This window comes from Schistocerca piceifrons, chromosome 4 (genome assembly GCF_021461385.2).
Source record: "Schistocerca piceifrons isolate TAMUIC-IGC-003096 chromosome 4, iqSchPice1.1, whole genome shotgun sequence".
In the NCBI taxonomy this organism is placed as follows: domain Eukaryota; kingdom Metazoa; phylum Arthropoda; class Insecta; order Orthoptera; family Acrididae; genus Schistocerca; species Schistocerca piceifrons.
In genome coordinates this window covers 206,645,115-206,668,026 of record NC_060141.1, presented here as the reverse complement: position 1 = coordinate 206,668,026, position 22,912 = coordinate 206,645,115, and positions in this window count along the sequence as shown.

The following is a 22,912-nucleotide window of genomic DNA, read 5'->3' as shown; positions in this document are numbered from 1 at the left end:
GTGGGGATTTTCCCATACGACCGTTTCACGAGCATACCGTGAATATCAGGAACCCAGTAAAACATCAAATCTCCAACATCGCTGCGGCCCGAGGAAGATCTTGCAAGAACAGGTCCAACGACGACGGAAGAGAAGTGCAACACTTCCGAAAATTGCTGCAGATTTCAATGTTGGGCCATAAACAAGTGTCAGCATGCAAACCATTCAATGAAACATCATCGATAAGGGCTTTCGGAGTTGAACGTCCACTCACGTATCTTTGATAACTGCACAGCACAAAGCCTGTGAACACCGGCATTGAACTGTTGATGACTGGAAACATGTTGCCTGGTGGGATGAGACTCGTTTAAAATTGTATCGAGCGGATGGACGTGTACCGGTATGAAGACAAACTCATGAATCCATGGACCCTGCATGTCGTCGGGGGACTGTTCAAGCTGGTGGAGGCTCTGTAATGGTGTGGAGCGTGTGCAGTTGGAGTGATAATGGACCCCTGACACGTCTAGATACGCCTATGACTCTAACAGGTGACACATATGTAAGCATCCTGTCTGATCACCTGAACAGAAGTCTGTAGCTAAGGTAGAATTTTCAAAATTTTTAGGTGTGTCCATTGATGAGAGGTTAAACTGGAAGCAACACATTGATGGTCTGCTGAAACGTCTGAGTTCAGCTACGTATGCTATTAGGGTTATTGCAAATTTTGGTGATAAGAATCTCAGTAAATTAGCTTACTATGCCTACTTTCATTCACTGCTTTCGTATGGCATCATATTCTGGGGTAATTCATCGTTCAGTAGAAAAGTATTCATTGCTCAAAAACGTGTAATCAGAATAATTGCTGGAGCCCACCCACGGTCATCCTGCAGACATCTATTTAAGGATCTAGGGATCCTCACAGTAACCTCACAGTATATACAGGGTGATTCAAAAAGAATACCACAACTTTAAAAATGTGTATTTAATGAAAGAAACATAATATAACCTTCTGTTATACATCATTACAAAGAGTATTTAAAAAGGTTTTTTTTTCACTCAAAAACAAGTTCAGAGATGTTCAATATGGCCCCCTCCAGACACTCGAGCAATATCAACCCGATACTCCAACTCGTTCCACACTCTCTGTAGCATATCAGGCGTAACAGTTTGGATAGCTGCTGTTATTTCTCGTTTCAAATCATCAATGGTGGCTGGGAGAGGTGGCCGAAACACCATATCCTTAACATACTCCCATAAGAAAAAATCGCAGGGGGTAAGGTCAGGGCTTCTTGGAGGCCAGTGATGAAGTGCTCTGTCACGGGCTGCCTGGCGGCCGATCCATCGCCTCGGGTAGTTGACGTTCAGGTAGTTATGGACAGATAAGTGCCAATGTGGTGGCGCTCCATCCTGCTGAAATATGAATTGTTGTGCTTCTTGTTCGAGCTGAGGGAACAGCCAATTCTCTAACATCTCCAGATACTGTAGTCCAGTTACAGTAGCACCTTCGAAGAAAAAAGGACCAAAAACTTTATTGGCTGAAATGGCACAGAAAACGTTCACCTTAGGCGAGTCACGTTCATACTGAGTTGTTTCCCGCGGATTCTCAGTGCCCCATATACAGACATTGTGACGGTTGACTTTCCCATTAGTGTGGAAAGTTGCTTCATCACTAAACACAATCTTTGAAACGAAAGATTCATCTGTTTCCATTTGAGCAAGGATAAAATCACAGAAATCGATTCTTTTAATCTTATCAGCTGCAGACAGTGCTTGAACCAATTTCAGACTATAAGGTTTCATAACTAACCTTTTTTGTAGGACTCTCCATACAGTTGATTGTGGAATTTGCAGCTCTCTGCTAGCTCTGCGAGTCGATTTTCCTGGGCTGCGAACAAATGCTTGCTGGATGCGTGCTACATTTTCATCTCTCGTTCTCGGCCGTCCAGAACTTTTCCCTTTGCACAAACACCCATTGTCTGTAAACTGTTTATACCAACGTTTAATACACCACCTATCAGGAGGTTTAACACCATACTTCGTTCGAAATGCACGCTTAACAACTGTCGTCGATTCACTTCTGCCGTACTCAATAACACAAAAAGCTTTCTGTTGAGCGGTCGCCGTCTTAGCATCAACTGACGCTGACGCCTAGTCAACAGCGCCTCAAGCGAACAAATGTACAACTAAATGAAACTTTATAGCTCCCTTAATTCGCCGACAGATAGTGCTTAGCTCTGCCTTTTGTCGTTGCAGAGTTTTAAATTCCTAAAGTTGTGGTATTCTTTTTCAATCACACTGTATATTCACTTATGAAATTTGTTGCTAATAATCCAGCCCAGTTCAAAAGTAATAGCAGTGTGCATAGCTATAACACCAGGAGAAAGGATTATCTTCACTATGCAGGGTTAAATCTGACTTTGGCACAGAAAGGGGTAAATTACGCTGCCACAAAAGTCTTTGATTTTCACCTTGTTACTCAATGAGTCCCCGATTTTATCGCCTGTTTTTTATTATTATTTATTCTCCTGCTCTTTGTCAGAAAACCTGTAGGCTGCAGAGCGGCGTCCTAAGCTGCTGCCAGCCCGCCCCCTTCGGGGGGAATTGAAATTCAATAAAAAAAAAAAAAAAGTCTTTGATACCTACCAAACAGCATCAAAAGCCTGAAAGATAGCCAACTAACATTTAAAAATAAGTTAAAAGAGTTTCTAGATGACAACTCCTTCTACTCATTGGCTGAATTTTTAGATATAAATTAAGGGGGGCAAAAAAAAAAACCTTAAACATTAGTGTCATGCAATCCAGAATGGCAGAAGTAAAGCTGTGAGTACCGAGCCTGAGTCGTGCTTCGGTAGCTCAGTTGGTAGAGCACTTGCCCGCGAAAGGCAAAGGTCCCGAGTTCGAGTCTCGGTCGGGCACACAGTTTTAATCTGCCAGGAAGTTTCAGTGTCATGCAATATTTTGTGTAATGTAATATCTTGTACAGACATCTTTTATTAACCGACACGTTCCACATCATTACGAAGTGTCGTATTCATGATCTATGGAACAAGTATTAATCTAATCTAATCACCCATTCATGTCCATTGTGGATTCCGACGGACTTGGGCAATGCCAGCAGGACAATGCGAGACGCCACATGTCCAGAATTGCTACAGAGTGGCTCCAGGAATACTCTTCTGAGTTTCAACACTTCCGCTGGCCACCAAGCTTACCATTCATGAACATTACTGAGCATATCTGGGATCCCTTGCAACGTGCTGTTCAGAAGAGATCTCCACACCCGCGTACTCTTACGGATTTATGGACAGCCCTGCACGATTCATTGTTTCAATTCACTCCAGCACTACTTCAGACATTAATCGAGTGCATGCCACATCATGTTGCAGTACTTCTGCATGCTCGAAGGGCCCTGCATGACATTAGGCAGGTGTACCAGTTTCTTTGGCTCTTCTGTGTAGATCATCTGAGGTCAAAGAAGTACGAAGTTGCCGCTCAAACCAAATTATATCAGAACTCTAAAGCAGCAGTCTCAAACATTTGTGACTTTTGAACTTCTCCTATAAAGATCTGAGTTAGTCGAACCACTTACTTTTAAAAATACATACAGCAGGCATGAAAAAAAATTGTATTCCAAGCGAAAGGTTTAATAACCATAAAACAACTTAACCCTTAACGGTTACACTACTTACAGCTTAAAAATTACACAGTGCTATTAGTAGGGTGAGGGTAGCACTGGCGCAATTATGATATCAAATTGATATGCAAATTAATTGAAGTGATCAAGTTATTACCCCTGCCCCCCCAACGACCCCCATCACCACCCACAGATGATGTCACGTGTCGAACTCAGCCGGCGATTGGATACCAGCCCCATCCCCTCGCGATCCCCACCCCTCTCCCGTGTACCCCATTGGAGGAAATTTTGTAATTTTGGCGAGAACTTCGAATTTTGATAGGAATTTCTTTGTGCTAGGGCTATGCTGATATCCCATCCCATCCTCTCCCCACATCTGAGAATTAGCAGAAAATTAAAAATGGTGGTGCTCTTTATGAGACTCGAACCACAGACATTTTGGACAGAACGCCACAAAGTGCATCCTCTCAAACACTAGGAAACTGTCCAGATGCAGGAGAGCAAGGTTAGGTTAGTGTACTTCATTTCTTGTTGTTGGGAAACTGAAGTAAAATGAGTCCCAATTACGTAATTAATCATAAAGACCGGTACCAATTACACAGCTACATGCATAGCGCTACACAAGAATGGGCCTAAAATCGCTATATGGCTCAAAAATTGACACCTGCTCGTCAGGCAGAGCACGTGGCTTGGTGGTGAAGGATGCATCTCTTTGCTAACACAAAAGAGCATAACGCCCATTAAACAATGCGTCGAGATGACGGGCACAACTTGCCTGTTTGACTAAAATGTAACTGCGCCCTGGTCAGAGCGCAGCTGCCTGGGGCGACCACACACACACACACACTTTTTTTTTTTTGTTCGTTATTGATCGTTGTGTTTGGTCGTTGCGGACGTCGCGAGACATCCTGTTCAAGTTCGGCGGTTGATCCTTCCACTCAGTTTTTTATTACAGAGGCCAACCGGCTCTCTGACCGAACACGCTTTTTTTTTATCGTTGTGTTTGGTCGTTGCGGACGTCGCAAGACATCCTGTTCAAGTTCGGTGGTTGATCTTACCACTCAGTTTTTTATTACAGAGGCCAACCGGCTCTCTGACCGCACACGCTGAGCTACCGTGCCGGCTACACTGGACCTGCCCCACACCGGCGCCGCAAGCGCCCGCCGTTTTGAGTGAGAAAACACTTCACTGTAACAATTGCATATAACGCCGATGCACCTCCTATAAGCGAGAAAACACAATCACGATGATAACGTATGACCAGAATGAGATTTTCACTCTGCAGCGGAGTGTGCGCTGACATGAAACTTCCTGGTGGATTAAAACTGTGTGTCTGGACCGAGACTCGAATTCGGGACCTTTGCCTTTCGCGAGCAAGTGCTCTACCAAATGAGCTACCCAAGCACGACTCACGCCCCGTCCTCACAACTTTACTTCTGCCAATACCTCGTCTCCTACCTTCCAAACTTTACAGAAGCTCTCCTGTGAACCTTGCAGAACTAGCACTCCTGAAAGGTTCGCAGGAGAGTTTCTGTTAAGTTTGGAAGGTAGGAGACGAGGTACTGGTAGAAGTAAAGTTGTGAGGACGAAAGGCAAAGGTCCCGAGCTCGAATCTCGGTCCGGCACACAGTTTTAATCAGCTAGTATGTTTCATTGTATGACCACTTTACATGAAAATAAGTGCAGTCAATTTTCTTTTAGTTTTACAAGCAAAATCGGTATAGTTTTTACGTTTGACAGCAGGATACAATTTGCATCTCTCTCTCATTCACAGTTCTCTCTCTCCTCCCAACTCCCGTTACTTTGCGACAGCCAACGGAGTGAAAAAAGAAAAAAATTGCAGCACCGCCGCCGGTTACAGATGACCAAACTACAGATGTTGGAGGGATTTCTGTCAGATTGATGGACAAATTACATGGTCTGACGGTGCTCTTCACATTCAAGTCAGTGTCTGTAAATAAACTGTCACGCATGTGTGTATCACAAACATTTTAGAGATGTGAAATAACATTGCACAGTACAGCCTTCCACACCATTTGCTCATATGTCGGAAGAAAAACACAATCTTCACATTTGACAACAAGAAGCTATCATTCAAGAGGACAGTGTTGTTTTGTACACTATGACAGGTCCCATTTTACCAATGTACACGGGCGTTTACGAAACAAATCGTGAGGGCCTGTCTTGTAACAGAACCTCCTAACATCACCTAGTAGAGAACCCTTTAAGATTCCTCCGAGACATCGAAAACAAATACATCTGACATTTTTTTTGCCCCATGACCCACCTCTAGCGACCAGTGTGTAAGGTTTGTGTCATCCAGCAGATATTCATTTGTAATGGCTACAGATTCTTGCCTTCTAGTTTCGTAAGCAATTTCATTATCACGGAACAGTTTGTTTCACATAATCTACTCACATGTCAGGAAAAACGCTATCATTTCTAGGTTCCAGAACGAACTGTAATTCATGTGGTGTCTACTCCATAATTAGAGGTTACGAAGTGTGAAATAACACAGGACTTGCGGTATCACCTATTTTTAAACATGCAATCGTGACAATAATAATAAAATAAGTCATTATTCCACGAGAATAGATACAGTCAATTTCTATCAGTTTTATGAGCAAAGCTGGTGTAGTTGGAGAGAATTCCACATGTTCAAATTACAAATATTCATGCACAAGTGCATTACATTCATATAAGGTGTATGATACACTGAAACAGATCAGCATCTATACAATCAATTATTACATTCAAGAGTACTCTTCATTGTTATATTGTAATATGCAGAGTAGATAAAAAACTGTGAACTATCTGCATCCAAATTTTAACTAGTTATACCACTACTTTTAATAGAATCTCCTATACAATATTACTGTGTATTGAAAAACAAATACCATCTGCCAGTTTGCATTAAATATACATATATCGCTACACCGGAGCAGGTGATCAGTGGTCTAAGTCTTTTGCACAGACCTGCGAAAATTTTTATCGCCTGTACTGGAGGAAGATCATATACAACAGGCTATCAATCACAAGAGAGGGTTTCTATGTTATCCTTTCATAAGCAGTTTAATGTATTGTTTTTTCAGCTGTAACACATCCAAGCAATGTATGAATATAGCTTTGTACACTACCACACTCTTTGTTTTTCCGCCATGAGATCAAGGTCTGTATCTGGTGCTAAACCGATATTAGCCTGTTTCAATCCATTGGCTCTCACAGAAAGCTGCATAATGTAAACTATGCTGCTCCTGCAACATACAGGATGGTAGGAATAAAACACAAAGGTGATGTTTCTCATCGACAAAATGTGGAAGACATCGCAACATACGGAAAATGGAAGAGTTTGCGGTATTGTAGACCATTTCCAAACAGCTATTCGAAGCTGATGACCTATACAGTTAATCTCATCTTCCACAGTGGTTCATTTACAAGAGCATTGTTTCCTCATTTTGCAGTCGCGTATATGATTACTGTTCCAGTATTAAGCATCGCCGGAAGTTGCTGTTCACAACGTGTGTGGAATTGTGGAAATAAAAAGAAGTAAGGTTATCTTACTGATGAAAAAAAAGATGTGGAGGGCATTACAGCATTTCGAAATGCGACGAACCTGGATCATTGAGGAACACTTCCAAACAACTGTCTGAAGGTGATGCAGTTGCAGTTCGAAAGCATAACTTAGTAACTGTTCATCTATAAATTACGCTGCTGGGGAAGAACACTATGTAAGTATGGAGAAGGGAAACTCTGACGGTCCAGGATGCTAAGTGCAGTCACATTGCCAGCTAACGAATAACTTATTACTAGGATATGAAAATACCTAAAATCTACAGTTTGTAGATGTCTTGACATGGTTGTGGGGTGCATATCAGAGTTGGAAGGTATAAACAAAGGTAGCAAAGTTAATCTGGTAACAGTAAGAGCATATACTTCAGGGAAAAATATCAGAGCTGAAATCAGCTCTGTACACATGCCTACTCCCTGTTGCAGATCCTTACACTGTAGGGTGGAAGTATAATGAACATGTGGAACTGTGCCAGACCGTGAGTTTCCATCAAGTGCATCGCTACATAAGCTCTGTAATGTATATGAAGATGGTATGTCCGAAAGAACAGATACCATCTTCATATAGTTAAGGCTAACCGGCCATTGACCTTCTTCTTCTGTGCTGGATGCACACACATTGCCCAAACTCTTATGGGACTTGGTAAGTTTGTCTGCTGCGAGTAATGAGTGTAATGGGCTGGGGCACTACGAATGTAGTGTGTGGACATTAATTTGGGAATGTGGGTCTCACAGGGAGCGTGCAAGGGATAAATCTATGCCCTCGGTGGCTCAGATGGATAGAGCGTCTGCCATGTAAGCAGGAGATCCTGGGTTTGAGTCCTGGTCGGGGCACACATTTTCAACTGCCCTCGTTGATGTATATCAACGCCTATCGACAGCTTAGGGTCTTGATTTAATTATCATTAGCTCTCTGATGTGTTGTAGCAGTACACTGATTTGTTTCCAGACTTCAAATTTCCATTCTGCACCACTCATTGAGCCTCATCTAGGTATGAGGCGAGTGTTACTATATTTTTCATGATCTTTCTATCCAAAATGTATGCATGTAGATCTTAGGAATGAGGTGAATTCTTAGGACATTTTACTTGGCTGGTGTAGAAGACATGCAAATACCCTCATATAAAATCAAACAACATGTGGGTATGCCAGCAATATGACCATATACATACGGATACCTATCGAAAAAATTACGTAAAATCGGTAAAAATCGAGTAAAACCTTGCATAATTACTACAAATTGATGGGAAATACGTAAAATTGAGGGAAATACGACGAAATATGTAAAAACGCGAAAAAGGCGCAAAATTACGGAAACTGACTAAGAGTACATAAAATTAGAGAAAAAGTACCATGAAATGTAGGGAACTGAGGTGGGCTGGGGGTACCCGAAAACTCAACACAGAGAAAAACTTAAAAATTATGCTCTGTCTGTATTCAGTTTTAACCATACCCCTCTCCCTGTAAACCACGTAGGTTTCCGTAACATACACTTCAACAAAGGCGATATACAGGGCTATTACAAATGATTGAAGCGATTTCATAAATTCACTGTAGCTCCATTCATTTACATATGGTCACGACACACTACAGATACGTAGAAAAACTCATAAAGTTTTGTTCTGCTGAAGCCGCACTTCAGGTTTCTGCCGCCAGAGCGCTCGAGAGCGCAGTGGGACAAAATGGCGACAGGAGCCGAGAAAGCGTAAGTCGTGCTTGAAATGCACTCACGTCAGTCAGTCATAACAGTGCAACAACACTTCAGGACGAAGGTCAACAAAGATCCACCAACTGCTAACTCCATTCGGCGATGGTATGCGCAGTTTAAAGATTCTGGATGCCTCTGTAAGGGGAAATCAACGGGTCGGCCTGCAGTGAGCGAAGAAAAGGTTGAACGCATGCGGGCAAGTTTCACGCGTAGCCCGCGGAAGTCGACGAATAAAGCAAGCAGGGAGCTAAACGTACCACAGCCAACGGTTTGGAAAATCTTATGGAAAAGGCTAAAGCAGAAACCTTACCGTTTACAGTTGCTACAAGCCCTGACACCCGATGACAAAGTCAAACGCTTTGAATTTTCGGCGCGGTTGCAACAGCTCATGGAAGAGGATGCGTTCAGTGCGAAACTTGTTTTCAGTGATGAAGCAACATATTTTCTTAATGGTGAAGTGAACAGACACAATGTGCGAATCCGAGCGGTAGAGAATCCTCACGCATTCGTGCAGCAAATTCGCAATTCACCAAAAGTTAACGCGTTTTGTGCAATCTCACGGTTCAAAGTTTACGGCCCCTTTTTCTTCTGCGAAAAAAACGTTACAGGACACATGTATCTGGACATGCTGGAAAATTGGCTCATGCCACAACTGAAGACCGACAGCGCCGACTTCATCTTTCAACAGGATGGTGCTCCACCGCACTTCAATCATGATGTTCGGCATTTCTTAAACTGGAGATTGGAAAACCGATGGATCGGTCGTGGTGGAGAACATGATCAGCAATTCAGTCATGGCCTCCACGCTCTCCCGACTTAACCCCATGCGATTTCTTTCCGTGGGGTTATGTGAAAGATTCAGTGTTTAAACCTCCTCTACCAAGAAACGTGCCAGAACTGCGAGCTCGCATCAACGATGTTTTCGAACTCATTGATGGGGACGTGCTGCGCCGAGTGTGGGAGGAACTTGATTATCGGCTTGATGTCTGCCGAATCACTAAAGGGGCACATATTGAACATTTGTGAATGCCTAAAAAAACTTTTTGAGTTTTTGTATTTGTGTGCAAAGCATTGTGAAAATATCTCAAATAATAAAGTTATTGTAGAGCTGTGAAATCGCTTCAATCATTTGTAATCACCCTGTAAGTATTGCACAGGGGCGCTATATTAAAGCAGGAGAAACATATGTATCTCAGTCTAGAACTGTGTTTTCGCACATGCAGTCAAATATAGATATTATTAAATTACCATTGTTTCTCGTAAACAATGTCATTCCTTTAAGTACTTAGGAGAGGAATCAATGCATTTATCAGACTTAAGCCATTCTCTAGAGTGTTCTGTAGGAGAGTGGACCGATGCCACATATTACCTTTAATAGTGTGAGGAGCGTGTACTTGAGAGACGTTGTGTTAGGACGAAATTGCTGTATTATTCTATACATGAGCAAAATTATCTAACATCAGACCATGTCTTTTGTGTGTAAGAGGAATGCTACCAGAGCCATGGTGATGCTACTATGAGCCGCAACGTGACTGTTACATCTTCTTTGGCTATTGATGGTGCTTACTCCCATGTAAGAAGCTACTGCTTCTTCGTGTGCATCTTCGTAAAGCAGGGTGTCAGTGGTAACTCAATGTATTATCAACTATCAAAAATATCCATGTCGTTTTTTCTTCACTGTTTCCTAGTTTAGCATACTCGTGTCTGTCAAAACAGCTACTACTGCTAACAGTAAGCATGACAGATGGGAAATGTGACTGAAGATACGTACATTTCTGACTTAAAAGGATGTATAAAATCCATTAATTTCCAAAGAGACAGAACGGCAGTCTCCTGAATTCGTTCTAGTTGGTTTATAAGCATTTCATGTGGTGGATATACACCGACGATGCCTTCCTAGGATAGCCGAATAATGTAGAAGGAAGTAATTTTGCCATTTTAAAGTTTGTCGCTGTAGCGATTGGGGTAGAACATTTCTAGGGTGGTTATATGTCTGATGTCAGACAAATATATCCTACATTAGACTATTAAGAGTGCTGCATCCCACATGTCGAACCATATGTCTTTAACAATACAACATTTTTAGGCGCAGAACTGTGTAGCCATAGGAGTGTGTGTATATGCTCCCTGACCATTTCTCTCATGATGGTACCTTCTTGGTACTGACTCCAGACACTGGAATAATATTTCAGAATTAGTAGCACAACTGATTAATGTGAAATGTTTCACACTCAAATTGTCAGGAGCTCCATCATGTATAAATCACACGTTTCTTCTTAACTGTCTGTCATACCACCACTACACACTCATGTCTACTGTGCACCATACGGGGTGCAACCCTCATCAATGTACATGCATCTGGGGAGATCTTGTGTATTTGGATGGGTGTCGTGGGTAAGATTGGTGTGGAACACAACTCGCTAAACAGAAGTTAGAGACACAACTCACTCTGTTCCTTTAAGAAGTGTGGTATGTATTGGTTATAGGACCTTCATACATTTCGTCAGTTGCAGATTAAATTGGCAACCGTGTTGAATGGGGTATTGGTTAAGGACAATGTGAGGGGGAATCTGTCAATCTCCAATTTTATTCTACGAATGCGAGAATTTTCTGTGATGCACAACCACACAGGGAATCATGGCCAGTCGTAATCGTAAATTCTGCACTATGATCGATGTGCTGGAAATATGTAGATAACCTAACTACCTCAGTATAGAACGCTGTGTGGTATACTATGGAGTGTATGACAGAATAGACATACTACACAGTTATCTACCACATTCGCAATCTAGTATAACATACTTGCAAAGTAATGGAGGGGTGATTTAGCTATGATACAGAAATTAGGAAGAATTCGGCTGTGTCATTGGCTGACAGTCAAACTTCAGAACTGGTAAAACTGCTAAGATTGATCACGTTATCAAATGCATTGTTTATTACAGTACATAAAGCCATATCGACGGTGTCTTTCACACCCCATCTGTCCACTGGTACACTGTTGATTACCACATAATGGTTGACTGACACCACTTGTTTGAGATGGAGAGAGCCTTGGCGAAACACTGGACATCTGCAACTTGTCACTGTGAAACATGGGATTAAATGTAGAGCTCATCACCTTCAGACAATTGTTCCTCAATGTTCCAGACTCATCCTATTTCCATTTGCTGCGATGCCTTTAACATTTTTTTCCACCAATAAGATAGAAGTACCTCTTCTTATTTCTACTATCCCACACGTATTGCAAACAGCACCTTTGAGCAATCGTTAACACCACAGAACAGTAATCGTGTACATGAGTGAAAAATGAGGAAACAATGCTTTTGGTACTGGAACATCAAGGCATCTGCTACCCCATCACTGTGGAAGATGAGATTAATTGTATAGGTCATAACCTTTGGATAGCTGTTTGGAAATGTTCTACAATACCGCAAACTCTTCCAATTTCCACATGTTGCGATGTCTTCCACATTTTTGTCAATGAGAATCATCACCTCTGTGTTTTATTTCTACCATCCTGTGTGTTCTAGGAGCAGCATAGTTTAGACCATGCAATGGTTAACATTCTGTGAGAGCCAATAGATCGAAACATGTCAAAGTCAGTTTAGCCCCAGAGACAGACCTTAAGGCCATGGTAGAAAACAAAGTGTATGCCATTGTAAAAAGCTGTAGTCATATACTGCTTGGATGTGTTGCAGCTGAACAAAATAATGTACTAAACTGCTTATGAAAGAATAACACAGGAAACCTCTCTTGCGGTTGATAGTCTGTGGGATATGGTTCTCCTACAAGACGGAACTTTATACAAGTCTGTGCAAGCAACTTCGACAACTTGCCATCTGCTCCAGTGGAGCGATACGTGTATATGTAATATGCTCGATGTCAACACACAGATGGTATTTCTTCTTCGACATATCAGATGAGAGATACACATTAAAATATTGTAGGAGCTACTATTACAAGGAGTAGTATATGTGGTTAACGTTTGGATGCAGATAGTTCACAGTTCTTTACCTACTCTGGATGTTGCAAAATAATGATGAGAAGTGCACTTGAATGTAATAACTGCTTGTATAGATGGTTATCTGTATCGGTATTTTATTTGTCTGATATGAAGGAAATGCTCTCGTGCATGACAATTTGTAATTTGAACACGTGGAATGCTCTCAAACTAAACAGATTTTGCCCATAAAACTAATAGGAATCTACTGTATCTATTCTCATGAAATCATGACTGTTTTTATTATTATTACTATCGTCACGATTGCGTGTTTCATAGTAGGTGTTACGGCAAGTCCTGTGTTATTTCATACTTCATAACCTCTAATTATAAAGTAGACACCACGTGAATTATAGCTCGCCGTGGAGCCTAGAAATGAGAGTGTTTTTCCCGACATGTGAGTAGATTACGGAAACAGACTGTTCTGGGATGATCAAATTGATTATGGAACTAGAAGGTAAGAATCTACTGACATGGCAAATGACTGTCTGCTAGATGACATAAGCTTTTACACATAGGTTGCTGGAGGCGACTTCTGGAGCAAAAAATGTCAGCTGTCATCATGGAAATGGTATTTGATTTCGATGTATTGGAGGAATCTTGTAAGGTTCTCTATTAGGTGATGTTAGGAGATTCATTTACAACACAGGCTCTCACGACTTGTTTCGCAAACGCCAGTGTGATATAACACTACATTGGTAAAATGGGACCTGTCGTAGTCTACAAAACAACACTGTCCTCTTGAATTTTAGTTTGTTGTTGTCAAATGTAAAATAATTGTGTTTTTTTCCAACATGTGAGCAAATGGCGTGTAAGGCTGTATTGTGTAATGTTATTTTGCATCTCTGATATGTTTGTAATACACACATGTGTGACAGTTTATTTACAGACACTGATTTGAATGTTACTGTCCATCAAGCAGAAAGAAATCACTCCAACCTCTGTAATTTGGGCATCTGTAATCTGTGCCAGTGTCGTAGTTTTTTTCCCCACTTCGTTGGATGTTGCGAAACAATGGGAAGCGGGAGGGGGAAAGAGAGATGCGAATTGTATACTGTTGTCAAATGTAAAAACTATACCCATTTTGCTTGTAAAACTGAAAGAAAATGGACTGCATCTGTTTTGGCGCAAAGTGGACATTTATTATCGTCATGATTGCGTTTTATTTTTCTTAATAGGTGCTAGTTTATAGGATGTGCGTTGGTGTTAAATACTATTAATACAGTGAAGTGTTTTCACATTCAGAATGGCGGGAATTTGCAGTGGCAGTGTGGTGCGGGTCCAAAAATGGTTCAAATGGCTCTAAGCACTATGGGACAAAACATCTGAGGTCATCAGTCCCATAGACTTAGAACTACTTAAACCTAACTAATCTAAGGACATCACGCACATCCATGCCTGAGGCAGGATTCGAACCTGCGACAGTAGCAGTCATGTGGTTCCGGAATGAAGCACCTAGAACCGCTCGGCCACAGCGGCTGGGGAGGGAGGGGGGGTCCAGTGTATGTGTGGTCACCCTAGGCAGTTGTGTTCTGACCAGGGCGCAGTTACATTTTAGACGAACAAGCAAGCTGTGCGCGTCATTTATATAGCATTGTTTAGTGGTTGTTATGGTCTTATATGTTAGCAAAGAGCCACTGCCTTGACCACCCAGCCATGTTCTCCACCTGGGGAGGCTGTTCTGACTGCAGCTGGCTGAAGACTCTGACCCCAGATACAGCAGGGGCAGCGGCCAGCAAAGGCGGTGGCAGCTAGCTGTTTGAAGAAACCTATATACCCACCATAAGTGGACGATGGAAGGGATAACGGGAGGTAAGAGTAGTTCTAATTTCGTGAGTTCCTGACTGCACAATAAGGAGACCGCATGTCAACTGCCACCCCTCTCTCCTGGTGCAATCTTTTGAGATGACGATTTTCCGCAGACCCCAGAAAATGTCTTGCATTGTGACCTGTTGGTTGCCGGCCGCGGTGGCCGTGCGGTTCTAGGCGCTCCAGTCCGGAGCCGCGCTGCTGCTACGATCGCAGGTTCGAATCCTGCCTCGGGGATGGGTGTGTGTGATGTCCTTCGGTTAGTTAGGTTTAAGTAGTTCTAAGTTCTAGGGGACTGACGACCACAGCAGTTGAGTCCCATAGTGCTCAGAGCCATTTGAACCATTTTTTGACCTGTTGGTTATGAGTGCTGGTATTTTTCACGACAATTTCGATGTGTTATTATAACAGTGAAGCATTTTCCACCAGTTGTTGTAGTGAGTATTGACATCGATTACCTGAGCTGCAGCGTGATCATCGAGCAATGCAGAGATAGGCGTCTGTAGTGAACACTGATGTCAAACAGTGATAGATACTGTCCTCAGCTGTATGCTTACAGGTAATACACTTACTAAACTCCTGTCTGTTCAACACCAGCATATCAACAGTTGACTACATTTCCCACCAAAAAATAAGGATAGTATCTTCCACTCTTGCCTCTTTCCTGCCCGTTTGTATGTGGAAAGTAGTACATGTGCCAATGGTTTTCAGTGGTATTGTGAAATTTCTTCCAGCAGGATAGCACCAGTCGTATGGCATCACCAATTTTTGAGCTGTATTGCGATTTTAGACACTCCTTGTGTAGCACTATGCACATAGTTGTGTTATTAGGACCGACCTTTATGATTAATTAAGTAATTGGTACCGATCTTTACTTCAGTGTCCCAGAAAAAATAAATGAATTACACTAACCTATCCTTCCTCTCCTGCATCTGGACAGTTTCCTGGTGTTTGGGGGGTGCACTTGGGCTTTCTGCCCAGAAGGACCATAATTTGAGTCTCGGAAAGGGCACTGCCATTTTCAGTTTCCCGCCATTCCTGGATGGAGGAAGGGAGTGCGTGGGATGTCAGCACAGCCCTGAAAGAAAGAAATTATGACCAAAATTGGAAATTCCCACCAATAGGGTAGGTGGGGAAGGGTGAGGCGCAGGGGTGGGGAGAGGGCGGGGATCCACATGCCAGCTAAGGAAAACACATGACGTCATGTGGGACAAGGGGTGGGGTGTAATTAATTTATTTATTTAATTAATCTGTGTGTCAATTTGATATCAAAATTGCTCTAGCGCCGCTGTTACGTTACTACTGATGTGTAGTCGTAGTTCAATAATAAATACTAGTTTTCATTGTAGTTACTCACCATTTCCTTGGAATTCAGTGAAAAGATTGCTTCTGTTTTCCGTGGATCAGACCTTTGAAGTCAGGAACCACAGAAGTTAAATAAAGTCTAAAATCACGTTCAGCACGAAGCCTGCCTCTGTACTTCTGTTTTAAGTAGGCATATGAAGAAAACGACTTTTCACACAAATATGTGGATGATAAGGGTATTATAGCTGTTACGTCTTTATTCGATAACACTGGGAATTCCGTTAAACTTAACCAAAAACCAATTAATGATAAACCTTTATAAATTTTCTGTAACTGGAAAGCAGTGGAAATTTCGAGAAGCTGCTCTTCTACATTTACGCTTAATGTGGATGCTACAGCTGTTGACTTTTCAAAGAGACAGGGAATCCAATTGTTATTGTTGGACATAACCTTCTCTCAAAGCTATTCCAAATCCCTTCAAATGTTTTTTAACCATGCTCGTGATATTTTGGTCCAAAGAAAGATGATTTTCCACCAGGAAGTCATGAAAGGTATCAAAGCACACGCTCTGACTCCGATTGAAACACACTTCCCGAAATTTAAAATTTTAATTAAATTTTTTAATGAATGATTCGATACGTTTATATTTGACATCTGGAGAGATAAGTTTAAACTGTTAACTTTTGAGAAAATTTCTGCCAAATAAACTTAAGTCTGAAGCCAGGATTCATCTTCTATGCATTTTCTGAAAGGCAAGATTGGTGAGAAAAACGTAAAGTACGTCTTTAAAACATAGGAGAGAAAAGCAAATTGGATCTAAGAGACCCATCATACCAAAGGCGACACGAAAACAGATCCAATGCAAGGTTAAGCTCATACAGTATGCAAGTAGTTCTACTTCAAATAGACACCTAAGTTTAGTGTGAGACCATAAACACTTATAAACGTTTCCGATTTCCTCACAAAGCACTGCAAGGATGCGAGAATTTGTAGGGCGAGCCGTAATGAAATTAATTATTTTCACTGCATCATACCTCACAGATTTCAATCCATCGGGCATGAGTTTAGGAACAATGTGTCCAAGAAGCGTTCGGTGCTGCTGATTTCACTTTGCCAACAAACGAAGCGTAACGCCCTGTCACTGGTTTCGCACCATCTGAACCCATGCCTACACAGCGAGTTCAGTCTACTGAATTTTCACGAAAGTATTCGTAGGTTAGCTTAATTGCTGTATGTCTCCTCCGCAGTTCTCTCTTTTAAGGGTCTGCAGAATAGTGGCTCCTCTTTACAGAGTCCCCAGTTGGGTTGTTGGGTTGTTTTTGGGGAAGGAGACCAGACAGCGAGGTCATCGGTCTCATCGGATTAGGGAAGGATGGGGAAGGAAGTCGGCCGTGCCCTTTCAGAGGAACCATCGCGGCATTTGCCTGGAATGATTTAGGGAAATCACGGAAAACCTAAATCAGGATGGCCGGACGCGACATTGGGCCGTCGTCCTCCCGAATGAGTCCCCAGTAATGTAACAGACGAAAAGTAATAAAATGACTAAACCGACGACATGGATCTATTCGTCAAGCTGAATCGAAAGAGAAGGACTGGCAAGAACTCTTTCGAAAGATTCGTTTTCGACCGAATTTGACTTGTCTTTAATCCGGCGATTGATCGTATTGTCGAACAATAGTACCATATCGATTTTTTTTGTGAAACATTATCCAAGCATGCACTGTACTTGACCATTTATACATGGCCGCACTAAATCTTCAGCTATTGAAGGAGGTCTTGCAGTTTTAGCAGTTTTGTACCTATCACGAGCTTCAAGAGCATTCTCATTGTCACTGTTTGTAGCGGATACAAAAGTAGTTAAATCGTTTTTCCACTCGTTAACTTTTCGTGTAAAAAAATCAGATTTGTTTACGTGGGTGGGGTGTTTCGTTTCTAAATGGCATTTAAGTAGAGGTTTCAGACTAGTGTTAGCAAGAATGTCGCCACTGGCAACACACTGTGGTCTTGGACAATCCTTGTCATCTATATATGAAAATCCAAATCTAATGTCACTGTCATCGTACTTTCTTTTGTTACACACGGTTCATTTTTGTCGGATTGACACACATCACTAGAAGCTGAACGACCTGTTGACACAATACTACCTTCTGATTTTCTTTAACCCTGTTTCCCTTTTAAATTTTCAGTTTTAAACGAGTTACCTACTTTAATGTGAGCGGAAACGATTCTGATTCACAACTGACAACTTACTGCATTTGCCACAAAGGAAGAAGAAGTACCTTAACAGTTGAAAATCAAAGGCATGACCGCTAAGTAACCTTTCCTTAGTGGGGTCTTGGTTCTGTTGGTAGTATTGTTAGAACACAAAGAAGCTGGCAGACTAAATTTCCACTGTAACAAAATCAAATGCATAACTGTAAATCAGGCATTCGCCGTAAAAATTAATTTATTGTGGAAATAATGTGATAAATTTTTGGGGCATTATATGATTAATTTAATGTTAAAATAATAATAATAATATCATTAAAAATAATTATTATTATTATTATCAACTGGGAGTTCGCAAACCCCCTTAAGCATACACTAACACACCTATAATTGTATTACAAAAACCGGATAATCCCAACAACTGGAGAAAAACTAACAAATGTTTTGTATGGAATATTCTTCGCCAAGGTAAGCAGCAAAGAGGTAATCTGATAAGGATTATGTTGGGACCCATAAATATGAGATGGTCAGTCGTTAAGCGAAGCGAATATTACAAAAGTCTACTTTCAAAGTGTACTTCCTTATACTGCTTTTCTCCTTTAATTAACAACCATGCTCAGGATCAGTGGTTCAGTTAACGGCCGGCAACAAAGATCGATGGAGGAATATCTTACACTTACGAGCACAATATTTCACCATGCGGATGTCTTGGTATTATGAGATGAATCGCAGCAAACGCCGTACTCCATCCAGAGAATGTGCCTATAACACGCCTGTTAACCGAACCTCCTCCATAAAGTGTAAGTTAAGGACAATCTGCTTTGCTCCAAAACTATTTTCCAAATACTTAACTTCGCCCATCTTACTGTGGCACGTGAAACGTTCAGGAAATATATAAGAATCTTAGAAAACTACAAGTGAGAATTCTCATTTCAGTATCTTTTGTTACATGTCAACAGTAACACTATTCACACCCTTTCAGCTTTTAATAGTAAAAATGGAACATTCTTCTGAAATATATATAGTATAAATGGATATTGGAGAAATCCTATAACAGATAACGTGGAATTAGGGACATTCAAAAGTATACCAACATTTAAAAACATAAAAACAAGAGTATAAAATTTTCTATTAGTCATATTAAAAGGATGAAACCAAGTAGTTTACACAGACAAATATAATTTTTAACTAATTATTACACATAATAATTGTTCCTCTATCTCTGCAAGATTTGGTGTAATATGCTATGTTTTATCTTATGTAGTGGGATAATACAAATACCCCGTTAGTTTCATTATGTGACATAATTGTATGTGGTGAAAATAGCCTTGCCTGAAACCAATAAAAATAATTTAAAAATCAAGCGGCTTAAATTGACATGTTGTGGTGTTCTGTTAGACTCACAGTAAAGCTACGATTGAGACAAAGAAATAGCATCAGTAAAAGAAAGCCTGAAAGAGACAAGGACAGACTAATGGGAAATGAAAGATTGAAATATTTTTAGCAATAAAGTTAATGACTGTGCACCCGGTCAGGCAGAAAAATCCAAGAACAGAACCACTAGGTCAGAGTGTAGGCTCAAATGGTTCAACTGGCTCTGAGCACTACGGGACTTAACATCTGAGGTCATTTGTCCCCTATAACTTAGAACTACTTAAACCTAACTAACCTAAGGACATCACACACATCCATGCCCGAGGCAGAATTCTAACCTGGGACCGTAGCAGACGGGCGGTTCCGGACTGAAGCGCCTAAAACCGCTCGGCCACAGCGGCCGGCACAGTGTAAGAGAAGAACCAGTTTTGAGAGAGTAAAAGTAATGTGGGCACAAATAAAAGAGGTTTCTGAAAAGAGAAGAGAATTCTGAAATGGCTTTGTTGAGCATCGCATGATCGTATAGGACCCAAGCATCAATAATGATAAAAATGTATCGCGCCATGTATGAAAAAAGGTCTAATGTAAATGCATTCAGCTTCATTTTAGAAACAAAAAGAAGACAGACGAGGCCATGAAAAACGGACTTAGTATTCAAGGGAATGGACCGTGCGTAAAGGTAAACTAACAATTAAAAATACATACTTGATGAAAGACTGGGCTGTGTACATGATCCGGGCAATAGCAAACGGTGCGTGTTCCCAGCAGCTGTTTGCTATCTCTGACCTGTCTCACAGTCTGAGCCGTCAGCGAGATAGAGTACGCTCGAGGTCACTCTGCGACCAGGCTATCAGAACCCCTGCCCTTCCACCATAGCAGCACCAATGACTTTTTGACCCAGATCGAAATAGCCTGGCCGATAGCACCTTGCAACTGAATGTCATGGCATAAAGGAGTTTCTATTGCACCTTGTGGCGTCATGACAAACCTACCGTTCTTTTCTGTATTTTTTCCTCGAGAAGTTTTGCTGCGCTAGTCTATTACTACTATCGTTTGCTTATATCACAATTAGTAATCCGAGGCATAGATTTTATATTCTTTCTGGTGGTTACTTCATGTGTTGCAATCTCTCAGCTTTTTCTTGTTTTATTTTATCAAAAAGTGGAAATTCTACGAAATTATGCGTGAGATTAGTAATGCTACAGTATGTTCACGGTAAAACTAGCGCAGCGCCAATAATACGCGTATTCAGTCAGAGAAAAGCATCGTTTAATATAAAATGATAATTGTTTCGAAAAAATAGATTAATTTCGCAATTACATGCTGCTGAAAACGTCGCCTTATATCGCTATGCACTTTTGTGTTTGTGAAATTATGTTCAGATTCCATTTACACAGAACTGTAACGTCGAATGTTTCAGTACTAAGGCGTATGTTTTCCTTCAGTTGGTCTACCGTTTTAGGGTTATTTGCTGGATTTTCTCCTTAAATATCCACACAGTTAAAATTGACTAGCAGACGAGTTCGGCGAACGAGGCGTCACGAACCTTTCTGCACATTCTTCTGTAAAGGCTTCATGACTACGAAGCAGCGGTTGAGAATACATGTGGCATGTAGTTCCTTCTTTCTGGTAAGAGAACTGTACTGCCTTTCATTTATCTTCAACTGAGAATAGAAGTTCTAGAAATTTTATAAACAAACTTCTGTATTGACAGTGGCTTGGATCAACGTCCGGCCGATTATTCGACTTTCAGCAAAAGCGCACCAATCTACAGCATTGTATACTGAAGAGGCATTTGGTGCATAATGCGAGGGTTGCCTGCGGTCCAGTAGGGCTTACTTTGGGTATTCACGTGGCTAGAAAGGTGAAACCAAGCTTCATCACTCATAAGGGTCAAGTTCATCATCCACAATTTTTTTTTAAGTAAAACTGAAGTACTTAACCCTATTTTCTTTATCAGACAGATCGAAGAATTGCGGTTCCAGACGTAATCACTTCAGAACAGAAATGACTCGCTGTACGTTTGACACTTATCTGTTGTGAAAGTTACCTGACGGTTTAATTCGGATTAGCAGAAATTTTGTACATGCTGTTTTGCAACCGCTTCCGGAGTTCGAACTGTAGGCGTACAGTTACGCTCATAATGAGAGACATCGCCACTAGACCACTATTTCGTTGTCAATTTCTGAATACTTTACTTTGCAGAAATACTGCAGTTTGGTAATTGTTCATGCAAAGTTTCACGGCTCTTCTTAAATTAATTAGTACGGTTGCAAGATTCAGCTATATACACAATTTTAATCGCACGATACAGCATATGTTACTTGATTGATTCAGAGATTGATGAAAAGACACTCACAGCACTTGCAAGCAACAACTGAAGCAGTGATGAATAGAAACGCCCGTCAGGTGATCGGGAGATAATCCGCCCGGATAGCCGAACGCGTTAAACCGCTCGCTTCCGGGCCACACGGAGGCGCGCCGGCCTCCGACAGAATCCGTCCAACCGATTATCGACAGGGGCCGGTGTTCCGCTCATCCCCCGTGTTGTTTTTAGACCGTTTCCCATATCCGACTAGGCTGGTACCCACATCTCGCGTCACTTACACGATTCGCGAACATTTAGAAAACGTTCTCACGCTAGAACATGATATCACACGAGACGCAGACAGATGAGGTACACAAATTGTCTCGGGATGGAAGCGGGGCGTGATGAAGGGCGTCCAGCCAACTACAGCTACTGACAATGCCAAGAACGCTTGCCAACTCCGTGGCGTCACGGCGTAAGGCCTGGAGGAAAAAGGAGAAAGAAGAAGAGGCAATGGGAAGGTAGGGCGAAAGGGAAACAGTAAAATCACAACGTGTAGTTACGGATCTGGGCCGCTTTTATCTCGGACATACTACAGTCACATACCGTCCGGCGAGAAACGCCGAATCACTATGGATTTATAATAACTCTTCAAATATTATTTTCATCGTTCGCTGCAGAAGGATTAAGGCTGCACCCACAATTTTTTTCTTCATCTCTGAGTTGTAAATACTTGCAAAATAATTAACTTGCAAATCATTTGTAGTTATTGTGAGTGCTGCACCAGCAATAAAAACAATTTAGGTTTCCGTATTCAACGTTGCAAGATATGTCTGAAGAAAGAAAATTCTTAAGCCTGTATATCCAAAATACCGTAAGGGTTTTTATTTTATATTCTTTAGTAGCGCAAAAATGCGAGAAATTAAAATTATTTGCCGAGCAGGATCTTGAAAACGGATCCCTACTCCTCGCGGTAGGTGCACCATCAGTTGTACACCGCCTTACAAAAAAAGTTAAGCA